This window comes from Eubalaena glacialis, chromosome 2 (genome assembly GCF_028564815.1).
Source record: "Eubalaena glacialis isolate mEubGla1 chromosome 2, mEubGla1.1.hap2.+ XY, whole genome shotgun sequence".
Classification (NCBI taxonomy): Eukaryota; Metazoa; Chordata; class Mammalia; order Artiodactyla; family Balaenidae; genus Eubalaena; species Eubalaena glacialis.
The window spans coordinates 52,684,378-52,696,592 of NC_083717.1; the positions used below are offsets into that span (position 1 = coordinate 52,684,378).

Sequence of the window (12,215 nt, forward strand, 5' to 3'; positions counted from 1 at the left end):
GTCCTCTGTGATCCCTCTGTTCAGGGCTCCAGTTCTACTCGCCCCATTGCTGCCTCAGGCCTAGTGGTGGTAATGTCTCCCTCAGGTTGCCGGCTACCACACCCTCCCTTCTTCACTTCCCAACACACTGCCCACACCTTTGTAAGCAGTCCCTTTATTAGGATCTTCTCAATTACCCAGTTTGTGTGTGTCATCTGTTTCTACCCAGGACCCCATCTCATACATACAAAGGATGTGCCAGGAGTGGGCCTTGGAAACAGACCCTCAAGATGGGATTCGGGGACTGGTTGCTCACATATCTAAGGAGTGAGCAGTGGGACATTGGTAACCCACCACAGGCGTTCACTGGTGATGGCCCAGGAGGGGAGAGCAAGGCAATGGGAGAGCAAAGGGCTGTAAGACAGTCACAAGGGCAACGAGCGGGATTAGAGAGACTGTGGGGTCAGCAGGCTGCTTCTGATGGCCCTTGAGTGCATACCCAGAGAAAAGGACAAATTGAAGGCAGTTACAGTCAATGCAGAGCCCAGCTGGAAATCAGAACGCTCTGATGGAATCCCCCATCCTCTGTAGTTGCAGGAGAGAAATGGTGGAAGCCAGTCCAGGGTCCGACTGTAAAGGCTGCAGAGCTGCATTGCCAATTAAATGCATAGCCCTGTCTGGTCTCTCATGCTGAGGGAACTGATGGGCGAGAAGGGGACCCTGAGATGTGGGTTGACAAAAGGCTGCAAACTTTGTCTTTCCCTGCACCCCAGCCCCTAGCCAACCTCCCCTGCATCTATATCTTTCAATGAACACTCCTGGGGGAGTGCCTCTCTGGCTGATGCCTATTACCCTCAGGATTTGCTCCCATCACCCCTCAGTGCCTCCAGGCCCATAGGACGAGTTTGATTCCAACATGTCTCAGATGAACAAATATGAGGTCTGCTGTGGAGAGCAGAGCTAAACACTGAAAGTGAAGCAGGGTGCTCGCTTCGGCAGCACATATACTAAAATTGGAATGATACAGATATTAGCACGGCCCCTGTGCAAGGATGACAAGCAAATTCATGAAGCGTTCCATATTTTTTTGTTATAAAGCAGAAACTAACACACCATTGTAAAGCAATTATACTCCAATAAAGATGTTAAAAAAAAAAAAAAGTGAAGCAGGGCCTCAGGCATCTGTGCTGGCAGGAGTCTGGAAGAACCAAGGTAGTGGACTCCAAGGGTATCAGAAGAAGGCTTGAGGGAGCTAAATTTCTCAAAATGGAATTCAGGGTTTAATGTGTTGGCTGGAGCACCTGGGAATGATGTTCAACTCTATTAGACTCCTTACTCGAAGCCTGTAGTCAAGTGGCCTAGAGTCTACACTCCCAGAGGTTAGCTTGAATAAACTAAATATATGAGCTGTCTGTAGCTTGTACAGGTCAGCCTCTTGGGGCAAGAATGGGGTGGAGAGTGGATATTGAAGGGCAAATGAAAAATATCCACTATTCTCGAGTCCTTTGGAACACCACCAGTGCAATTCAAGAATGCTGGTGCTCCCCCCTTAACAGCACCTTTTTTAATGCTTTGATGTTGGATCTTCTGGGCCACCGCTGGAGGGTATCATTAGGGTGTGCACAGAGTAGATCCACACAACATTTGTGTCTCTTGAAACATCCTCTGTTAAATGTCTGGGAAATTCCAACACTTCGACCATGTTGACTATGGCTTCCTTTGGCTGCTATAACAAGTTAGAACAAACTGGATGGCCTACAACTACAGAATTTTTTTCTCTCATAGTTCTAGAGGCTAGAAGTCCAAAATTCAGGTGCTGGCACAGACATGTTCCCTCTGAAGCCTCTAGGGGAGGATCTTTCCTTGCCTTTTTCAGCTTCTGGTAGCTCCAGGTATCCCCTGGTTTGTGGCTAAATCACTCGGTCTCTGCCTCCGTCTTCACATGGCTTTCTTCTCTCTGAGTCTGTGTCTCTTCTCCTCTTCTTAAAAGGATGCCAACTATTATGAGCTGAACTGTGTTCCCCCCAAATTTATATACTGAAGCCTTAACCTCTAGTACCTCAGAATGTGACTGCATTTGGAGATAGGATCTTTATAGATAGAGGTAATTATTTTAAAATGAGGCCTTTAGGGAGGGCTTTGATCCAATTTGACAGGTATTCTTATAAGAGGAGATTAGGACACACAGAAACAAGACGGATGAGCGCCCACAGAAAAAAGACCATGTGAAGAGGCAGCAAGAGGGCGGCTGTCTTGCAATCCAAGGGGTGAGGCCTCAGAGGAGAGCAAGCCTGCTGACGCCATCTTCAACTTCCAGCCTCCAGAACTGAGAGAGAATACAACTCTGTGGCTTAAGCAACCTTATCTGGGGTACTTTGTTACGGCTGCCCTAGCAGACTAACACACTAGTCACATTGGATTAGGGCCCACCCCAATCCTAAACATGATCTTGTATGACCTCATCTTAACTTGGTCATAACTGCAAAGACCCTATTTCCAAATAAGGTCACACATTCCCAGGGTTAGGACTTCAGCATACCTTTTGGGGGTACACAATTTAACTACTAACAGCCACCTTGAGTCCGATCATCAGTAAACCAGCTTAGCAGATATTAACGCCATCCCCAGGGGCTCCAGCTCAGCTAAGGAGAGGCACTGGTGGGTGAGAGAAGAGTGGGGTCACAGTATGTATTCCAGCTCCTTCTTGCTGGGTCACTGTGAGTTGACTGTCTGTACAGATTCTGGTAACTGTTCTCTTTGCAGACCTTTGGTTTGCTAGGTGGGGAGAGGGCAAAGGAGAGGAGACTATCAATGGCTCCCCAGTGTTGCTAGCTGTGCCCATCCCTTGTTGGTTTTGTAAGCAGATTAGGTAGAAAGAAAGAGAATCAGGCATGGCTTTCTTAACATCAGAAGCCATTTTTGACCTAAGCCATTCTGTGATCTAAGCCTGGCCACAAAGCTCGCCCTTGAACATGTCTCAGTAATTAATGATCTTAAGAGAACAAAAGAACGCAGAAACGACTGTTATCAGGCAAGAGAAGTAACAACAGCAAAGATAATATATCAGGTGTAAACACTCCCAGTTCTGTTTCAATGGTAAAGATTAGCCTGAAGTACTCAACCACCAGATCAACTGGAACCTAAGGGATGATGATGTTGACGTTTTCTGACTTCAAACAGCTAAAGCTTGGACTCTGTCAACTGCCCAAACCTCTTCATGAATATGCAGGTATGCTTAGCTTAAAACTTCCCCAGTTTTGCTATTCTAGGAGACACCACTTCGGGGATGATCCCCAGTGTTCTCCTTACTTGCTGCAAGTAATAAATCCTTCCTTCTCCTGATCTTTGGCTTGGTTGTATCTTTTGGTTTGACACCTACCAAGAGTTGAAGCCAGTTTTTGGGTAAGTTTCTCTAAACCCCATCCACACATTTGCAAATAGCTCCTTTATCGACCACTCCTCAGTCACCCAGTCTGAATGTGCCATGTTTCCTGCTGGAGCCCTGACTCATGCAGGCCATTATCTAGGCTCCTTTTGGGATTGGGGTGTGTACTTGTCAGAGCAGGATTCTTCATGTGTGCTAAGCAATTCTCTTGATTGTAAATCTTGGGAATGGTCCTCAAGGACTGGGTTGGGGCAGTTTTGATCCAGACTGGAGAAATTTCAGAGACTAAAATGCGGATGTTACAAGACCCGTGAGGATTTACACCACTATTGCAAAGGGCTAGTTTCTTCCCCTTGCTGCATCTCTACCCTTGCACAGTGGCTTGATGCCTCCTCCCATCAAGAGGTGGAGTCTTCCTCCATCCTTTGCAACAGAACTAGCCTTAAAATTGCTTTGGTCAATGAGATGGTAGCAAAATGTGAAGCAAACGGAAACTTGAAATGCTTTGGCACTGCTCTTGGAATTGAACCACAATGTGGACGAGCCCGAGTAGCCTGCTGGAGATCAAGAAACACCTGTTGCTCCAGCAGATAGCTAGCCAACTGCCAGACATGAGTGAGGCCATTTGGGTCCAGCTAGTCTGTAGCTGACCCACAAGCTGACCCACAGATGCATAGTGAGTGCAGCCAAGATCAACTGCGCCAAGCCCAGCAGAATCGTAGGGATATGTGGTTGTTTCAACTCACCAAGCCCAGAGTGGTTTGGGACACTGAAGAAGCTAAGGACTACATCTTCCAAATCAGAGGTTGCACTGGCAAGCTCGCTTCTCTTGCATTTTTTAAATTACAAGTCCTATTTTTATCATGGGGTTTACAAATTGTTTTGATTATGGTGAGGAGAGGCCTGGAATAAACTGAAAGGAGGTTTGGAATAAATATTTTAAAATGAAGGGGGCTTACCCTATATCAACATTTGCAGAAATTTACTCCTGAAGCTGGTCTCATGGTATTGTATTACTTCCTCCTGTGATGCTAAAAAGGCAGTGAGGGGCCAATAAATTTCCCTAAGACATTTGTTAAGGTCTGTGTTTTCACATTACCATTAGACCCCCAAGGAGGACTTTCTACTGAGAAGCAGGTCAGGAACAAGTACTAACACTGAAAACTAGAAAGACTCTCCTGGTTTGCAGTGAAGTTATTTCATCTCTAAATTACTTCCTAATGTTTGCAACTCTTACATTTCACAAAAGTGGAATCTGTGTCTACAGAGTATAGGTAAGTTAGGCCCCCCCAAGTCAGATCATTTCTCATTGTGATATGTATTTTCCATTTGTAGCCCTCATCACAGTACAGTCTTTTTTTTTTAATTTTTATTTTATATTGGAGCATAATTGATTAATAATGTTCTGTTAGTTTCAGGTGTACATCAAAGTGATTCAGTTATGCCTGTACACATATCTATTCTTTTTCAACTTCTTTTCCCATTTAGATTATTACAGAATATTGAGCAGAGTTCCCTGTGTCTGGCATGCAGACTCCTAGTTGTGGCATGTGAACTCTTAGTTGTGGCAGGCATGCAGGATCTAGTTCCCTGACCAGGAATTGAACCAGGGCCCCCTGCATTGGGAGCATGGAGTCTTAACCCACTGGACCATCAGGGAAGTTCCGGTCGGGTTTTGATATCAGGGTATTGGTGGCCTCATAGAATGAGTTTGGGAGTATTCCTTCCTCTGCAATTCTTTGGAATAGTTTGAGGATAGGTGTTACCTCTTCTCTAATGTTTGATAGAATTCACCTGTGAAGCCATCTGGTCCTGGACTTTTGTTTGGTGGGAGTTTTTAATCACAGTTTCAATTTCAGTACTTGGGATTATTCTGTTCATATTTTCTATTTCTTCCTGATTCAGTCTTGGGAGATTGCACCTTTCTAAGAATTTGTCCATTTCTTCCAGGTTGTTCATTTTTTTGGCATATAGTTGTCTGTAGTGGTCTCTTATGATCATTTGTATTTCTGTGACGTAGGTGTAACTTCTCCTTTTTCATTTTTAATTTTATTGACTTTAGCCCTCTCCCTTTTTTACATGATGAGTCTGGCTAAAGGTTTATCAATTTTGTTTATCTTTTCAAAGAACCAGCTTTGGTGGGGACCTCGACACCCAAGGAGATGGGAGGACCCCCAAGCGAACTGCCACCCCACATGGCTTGCAGGATCTTGGTTCATGAGCCAGGGGTTGGGCCAAAGCTCCTGCAGTGGGACCCCTGAGTCTGAACCACTGAACTAACAGAGAACCTCAGACCCCAGGTAATATTCATCAGAGTGAGGTCTCCTGGAGGTCCTCATCTCAGCACCAAGACCCAGCTCTACCCAACAGCCTACAAACTCCAGTGTTGGAAGCTTCATGCCAAACAACCAGTAAGACAGAAGGAACACAATCCCACCCATCAAAAAAAAAAAAAAAAAAAAAAATGAGACGGCAAAAAAATATGTCACAGATGAAGGAGCAAGGTAAAAACCTATAACACCAAATAAATGAAGAGGAAATAGGCAACCTACCTGAAAGAGAATTCAGAGTAATGATAGTAAAGATGATTCAGAATCTTGGAAACAGAATGGAGGCACGGATTGAGAAAATACAAGAAATGTTTAACAAAGATATAGAAGAACTAAATAACAAACCGAGATGAACAACAACACAATAACTGAAATGTCAAACACACTACAAGGAATCAATAACAGAATAACTGAGGCAGAAGAACGAATAAGTGAGCTGGAAGACAGAAAGGTGGAAATAACTACCGAGGAGCAGAATAAAGAAAAATGAATGAAAAGAGCTGAAGACAGGGGCTTCCCTGGTGGCGCAGTGGTTGGGAATCTGCCTGCCAATGCAGGGGACACGGGTTTGAGCCCTGGTCTGGGAGGATCCCACATGCCGCGGAGCAACTAGGCCCGTGAGCCACAAGTACTGAGCCTGCACGTTTGGAGCCTGTGCTCCGCAATGAGAGAGGCTGCGACAGTGAGAGGCCCGCGCACCGCGATGAAGAGTGGCCCCCACTCACCGCAGCTAGAGAAAACCCTCGTGCAGAAACGAAGACCCAACACAGCCATAAATAAATAAATAAAGTGTAAAAATTAAAAAAAAAAAAAAGAACTGAAGACAACCTCAGAGACCTCTGGGACAACAACGCACCAACATTCAAATTATAGGTGTCCCAGAAGAAGAAGTGAAAAAGAAAGGGTCTGAGAAAATATTTGAAGAAATTATAGTCGAAAACTTCCCTAAAGTGGGAAAGGAAATAGTCACGCAAGTCCAGGAAGTGCAGAGTCCTGAGGGATAAACCCTAGGAGAAAAACACCAAGACACATACTAATCAAACTAACAAACACTAAGTTCAAAGAAAAAATACTAAAAGCAGCAAGGGAAAAATAAAAAATAACATACAAAGGAATCCCCATAAAGTTATCAGCTGATTGTTCAGCAGAAACTCTGCAGGCCAGAAGGGAGTGGCAGGATATACTTAAAGTGATGAAAGAGAAAAACCTACAACCAAGATTACTCTACCCAGCAAGGATCTCATTCAGATTCGACAGAGAAATCAAAAGCTTTTCAGACAAGCAAAAGTGAAGAGAATTCAGCACCACCAAACCAGCTTTACAACAAATGCTAAAGAAACTTTTCTAGGCAGAAAACACAAGAGAAGGAAAAGACCCACAATAACAAACCCAAAACAACTAAGAAAAAGGTAATAGGAACATGCATATCGATAATAACCTTGAATGTGAATGTATTAAATGCCCCAACCAAAAGACACAGACTGGCTGAATGGATACAAAAACAAGATCCATATATATGCTGTCTACAAGAGACCCACTTCAGACCTAGGGACACATACAGACTGAAAGTGAAGAGATGGAAGAAGATATTCCATGAAAACGGAAATCAAAAGAAAGCTGGAGTAGCAATATTTGTATCAGATAAAATAGACTTTAAAATAAAGACTGTTACAAGAGATAAGGACACTATAAAACGATCAAGGGATCAATCCAAGAAGATATAACAATTATAAATATTTATGCACCCAACATAGGAGCACCTCAATACATAAGGCAAATGCTAACAACCATGAAAGGGGAAATCAACAGTAACACAATAGTAGGGGGCTTTAACACCCCACTTACACCAATGGACAGACCATCCAAACAGGAAATAAATAAGGAAAAACAAACTTTAAATGACACAATAGACCAGATAGATTTAATTGCTATTTATAGAACATTCCACCCTAAAGCAGCAGAATACACTTTCTTCTCAAGTGCACACCGAAACATTCTCCAGGATAGATCACATCCTGGGTCACAAATCAAGCCTTGGAAAATTTAAGAAAATTGAAATCCTATCAAGCATCTTTTCTGACCACAATGCTATGAGATTGGAAATCAATTACAGGAAAAAAACTGTAAAAAACACAAATACATGGAGGCTAAACATTGTGCTACTAAATAACCAAGAGGTCACTGAAGAAATCAAAGAAGAAATTTAAAAATACATAGAAACAAATGACAATGAAAACACGACATCCCAAAACCTATGGGATGCAGGAAAAGCAGTTCTAAGAGGGAAGTTTATAGCAATTCAATCTCACCTCAAGAAACAAGAAAAATCTCAAATAAACAATCTAATGCTACACTTAAAGCAACTAGAGAAAGAACAAAGAAAATCCAAAGTCAGTAGAAGGAAAGAAATCATAAAGATCAGAGCAGAAATAAATGAAATAGAAATGAGGAAAACAATAGCAAAGATCAATAAACCTAAAAGCTGGTTCTTTGAGTAGATTAAAAAAATTGATAAACCCTTAGCCAGACTCATCAAGAAAAAAAGGGAGAGGACGCAAATCAATAAAATTAGAAATGAAAGAGGAGAAATCACAACTGACACCACAGAAATACAAAGGATTATAAGAGACTACTACAAACAACTATATGCCAATAAAATGGACAACCACAAAGAAATGGACAAATTGTTGGAAAGGTACAATTTTCCAAGACTGAACCAGGAAGAATTAGAAAATATAAACAGACCTATCACAAGTAATGAAACTGAAAGCGTAATTAAAAAGCCTCCAACAAACAGAAGTCCAGGACCACATGGCTCCACAGGCGAATTCTATCAAACATTTAGAGAAGAGCTAACACCTATCCTTCTCAAACTCTTCCAAAAAATCGCAGAGGGAGGAACACTCCCAAGTTCATTGTACGAAGCCACCATCACCCTGATAGCAAAACAAGAAAAAGATATCACAAAAAAAGAAAATTATAGACCAATATCACTGATGAACATAGATGCAAATATCCTCAACAAAATACTAGCAAACGGAATCCAACAACATATTAAAAGGATCATATGCATGACCAAGTGGGATTTATCCCAGGGATGCAAGGATTCTTCAATATATGCAAATCAATCAATGTGACACACCATATTAACAAATTAAGGAATAAAAACCATATGATCATCTCAATAGATGCAGAAAAAGTTTTTGATAAAATTCAACACAATTTATGATAAAAACTCTCCAGAAAATGGGCATAGAGGGAACCTACCTCAACATAATAAAGGCCATATACGACAAACCCACAGCAAACATCATTCTCAATGGTGAAAAACTGAAAGCATTTCCACTAAGATCAGGAACAAGACAAGGACGTCCACTCTTGCCACTCTTATTCAACATAGTTTTGGAAGTCCTAGCCACAGCAATCAGAGAAGAAAAAGAAACAAAAGGAATACAAATTGGAAAAGAAGAAGTAAAACTGTCACTGTTTTCAGATGACATGATACTATACATAGAAAATCCTAAAGATGCCACCAGAAAACTACTAGAACACTACCTAACACCATACACAAAAGTAAACTCAAAATGGATTAAAGACCTAAATGTAAGACCAGACACTATAAAACTCTTAGAGAAAAACATAGGAGAAACACTCTTTGACATAAACCACAGCAAGATCTTTTTTGACCCACCTCCTAGAGTAATGAAAATAAAAACAAAAATAAACAAATGGGACCTAATTAAACTGAAAAGCTTTTGCATAGCAAAGGAAACCATAAACAAGACGAAAAGACAACACTCAGAATGGGAGAAAATATTTGTATATGAAACAACAGACAAAGGATTAATCTCCAAAATATACAAACAGTCCATGGAGCTCAATATCAAAAAAACAAAAAACCCAATTAAAAAATGGGTGGAAGACCTAAATAGACATTTCACCAAAGAAGACATACAGATGGCCAACAAACACATGAAAAGATGCTCAACATTACTAATTATTAGAGAAATGCAAATCAAAACTACAATGAGGTATCACCTCACATGGGTCAGAATGGCCATTATCAAAAAATCTAGGAACAATAATTGCTGGAAAGGGTGTGGGGAAAAGGGAACCCTCCTGCTTGTTGGTGGAAATGTAAATTGGTACAACCACTATGGAGAGCAGTATGGAGGTTCCTTAAAAAACTAAAAATAGAACTACTATATGACCCAGCCATCCCACTACTGGGCATATACCCTAATAAAACCATAATTCAAAAAGAGATATGTGCTACAATGTTCATTGCAGCACTATTTACAATAGCCAGGACATAGAAACAACCTAAATGTCCATCGACAGATGAATGGATAAAAAAGATGTGGCACATATATACAATGGAATATTAGTCAGCCATAAAAAGAAATGAAATTGAGTTATTCGTAGTGAGGTGGATGTACCTAGAGTCTGTCACACAGAGTGAAGTAAGTCAGAAAGAGAAAAACAAATACCATAGGCTAATGCATATATATGGAATCTAAAAAAAAAAAAAAAAAAAGGTACTGATGAACTTAGTGGCAGGGCAGGAATAAAGACGTAGACGTAAAGAATGGACTTGAGGACATGGGATGGGGAGGGGGAACCTGGGGTGAAGTGAGAGTAGCATCCACATATATACACTACCAAATGTAAAATAGCTAGCTAGTGGGAAGCAGCAGCATAGCACAGGGAGATCAGCTTGGTACTTTGTGACAACCTAGAGGGGTGGGATAGGGAGGGTGGGAGGGTGATTCAAGAGGGAGGGATACGGGGATATATGTATTCACTTTGTTGTACAACAGAAACTAACACAGCATTGTGAAGCAATTATACTCCAATAAAGATGTGTTAAATAAAACAAACAAACAAAAACCCCAAAAAACAAAGAACCAGCTTTTAGTTTCATTGATCTTTTCTATTGTTTTCTTCATTTCTATTTCATTTATTTCTACTCTGATCTTTATGCTCTCTTTCCTTCTACTAACTTAGGGTTTTGTTTGTTCTTCTTTCTCTAGTTGCTTGAGGTATAAGGTTATTTGTGATTTTTGTTTCCTGAGGTAAGATTTTATTGCTATAAACTTCCCTCTCAGAACTGCTTTTGCCGCGTCCCATAGGTTTTGGATCGTTGTGCTTTCATTTTCATGTCTCTAGGTATTTTTTGATTTCCTCTTTGATTTCTTCAGTGATCCATTGGTTGTTTAGTAGGATATTGTTTAGCCTCCATGTGTTTGTGTTTTTTACAGTTTTTTTCTTGTAACTGATTTCTAACTTCATAGCATTGTGGTTGGAAAAGATGCTTGATATGATTTCAATTTTCTTAAATTTACTGAGGCTCATTTTGTGCCCAGCATGTGGTCAATCCTGGAGAATGTTCCGTGTGCACTTGAGAAGAATGTGTATTCTGCTGCTTTTGGATGGAATGCTCTATAAATATCAATTAAGTCTATCTGGTCTAATGTGTCATTTAAGGCCTGTGTTTCCTTATCGACCTTCTGTCTGGATGATCTGTCCAGTGATGAAAGTGGGGTGTTGAAAGTCCCCACTATTATTTTGTTACTGTCGATTTCTCCTTTTATGGCTGTTAGTATTTGCCTTATATATTGGGGGTCCTCTTATGTTGGATGCATATATATTTACAATTGATATATCTTCTTCTTGGTTTGATCCCTTTATCATTATGTAGTGTCCTTCCTTATCTCTTTTAACAGTCTATTTTAAAGTCTATTTTGTTGGGACTTCCTTGGTGGTGCAGTGATTCAGGATCCAGGGGACACGGGTCAAGCCCTGGTCTGGGAGGATCCCACATGCCGTGGAGCAACTAAGCCCATGCGTCACAACTACTGAGCCTGTGCTCTGGAGCCCAGGAGCCACAACTACTGAAGCCCGCATGCCTGGAGTCTGTGCTCCACAACGGGAGAAGGCATCATAATGAGAGGCCCACGCACCGCAACGAAAAGTAGACCCCGCTCTCCACAACTAGGGAAAGCCAGCACACAGCAACAAAGACCCAACACAGCCAAAAATAAAAAAATAAAAAAATTTAAACATTTATTAAAAAAATAAAGTCTATTTTATCTGATATGAGTATTGCCACTCCAGCTTTCTCTTGGTTTCCATTTGCATGGAATACCTTTTTCCATCCCCTCACTTTGTCTGTATGTGTCTCTCAATCTGAAGTGGGTCTCTTGTAGACAGCATATATATGGGTCTTATTTTTGTATCCATTCAGCCAGTCTGTGTCTTTTGGTTGGAGCCTTTAATCCATTTACATTTAAGGTAGTTATCAATATGTATGTTCCTATTTTCATTTTCTTAACTGTTTTGGATTTGGTTTTGTAGGTCTTTTATCTTCCTTTCCTCTTTTGTTCTATTCTCTTGTGATTTGATGACTAACTTTGGTGTTGTGTTTGGATTCGTTTGTGTGTGTGTGTGTGTGTGTGTGTGTGTGTATCTATTGTAGTTTTTTGGTTTGCAGTTACCATGAGGGTTTGATATAGCAGTCT

The 12,215-nt window shown here is 41.1% G+C and overlaps 1 non-coding gene across 1 annotated transcript; it reads left to right on the forward strand.

The window, feature by feature from the left end:
- Positions 1-962: 962 nt before the first annotated feature.
- Positions 963-1,066, forward strand: LOC133086039 (U6 spliceosomal RNA). Its single transcript, XR_009699825.1, has one exon. It is a non-coding gene; the product is annotated as a U6 spliceosomal RNA (small nuclear RNA).
- The last annotated feature ends 11,149 nt before the right edge of the window (positions 1,067-12,215 follow it).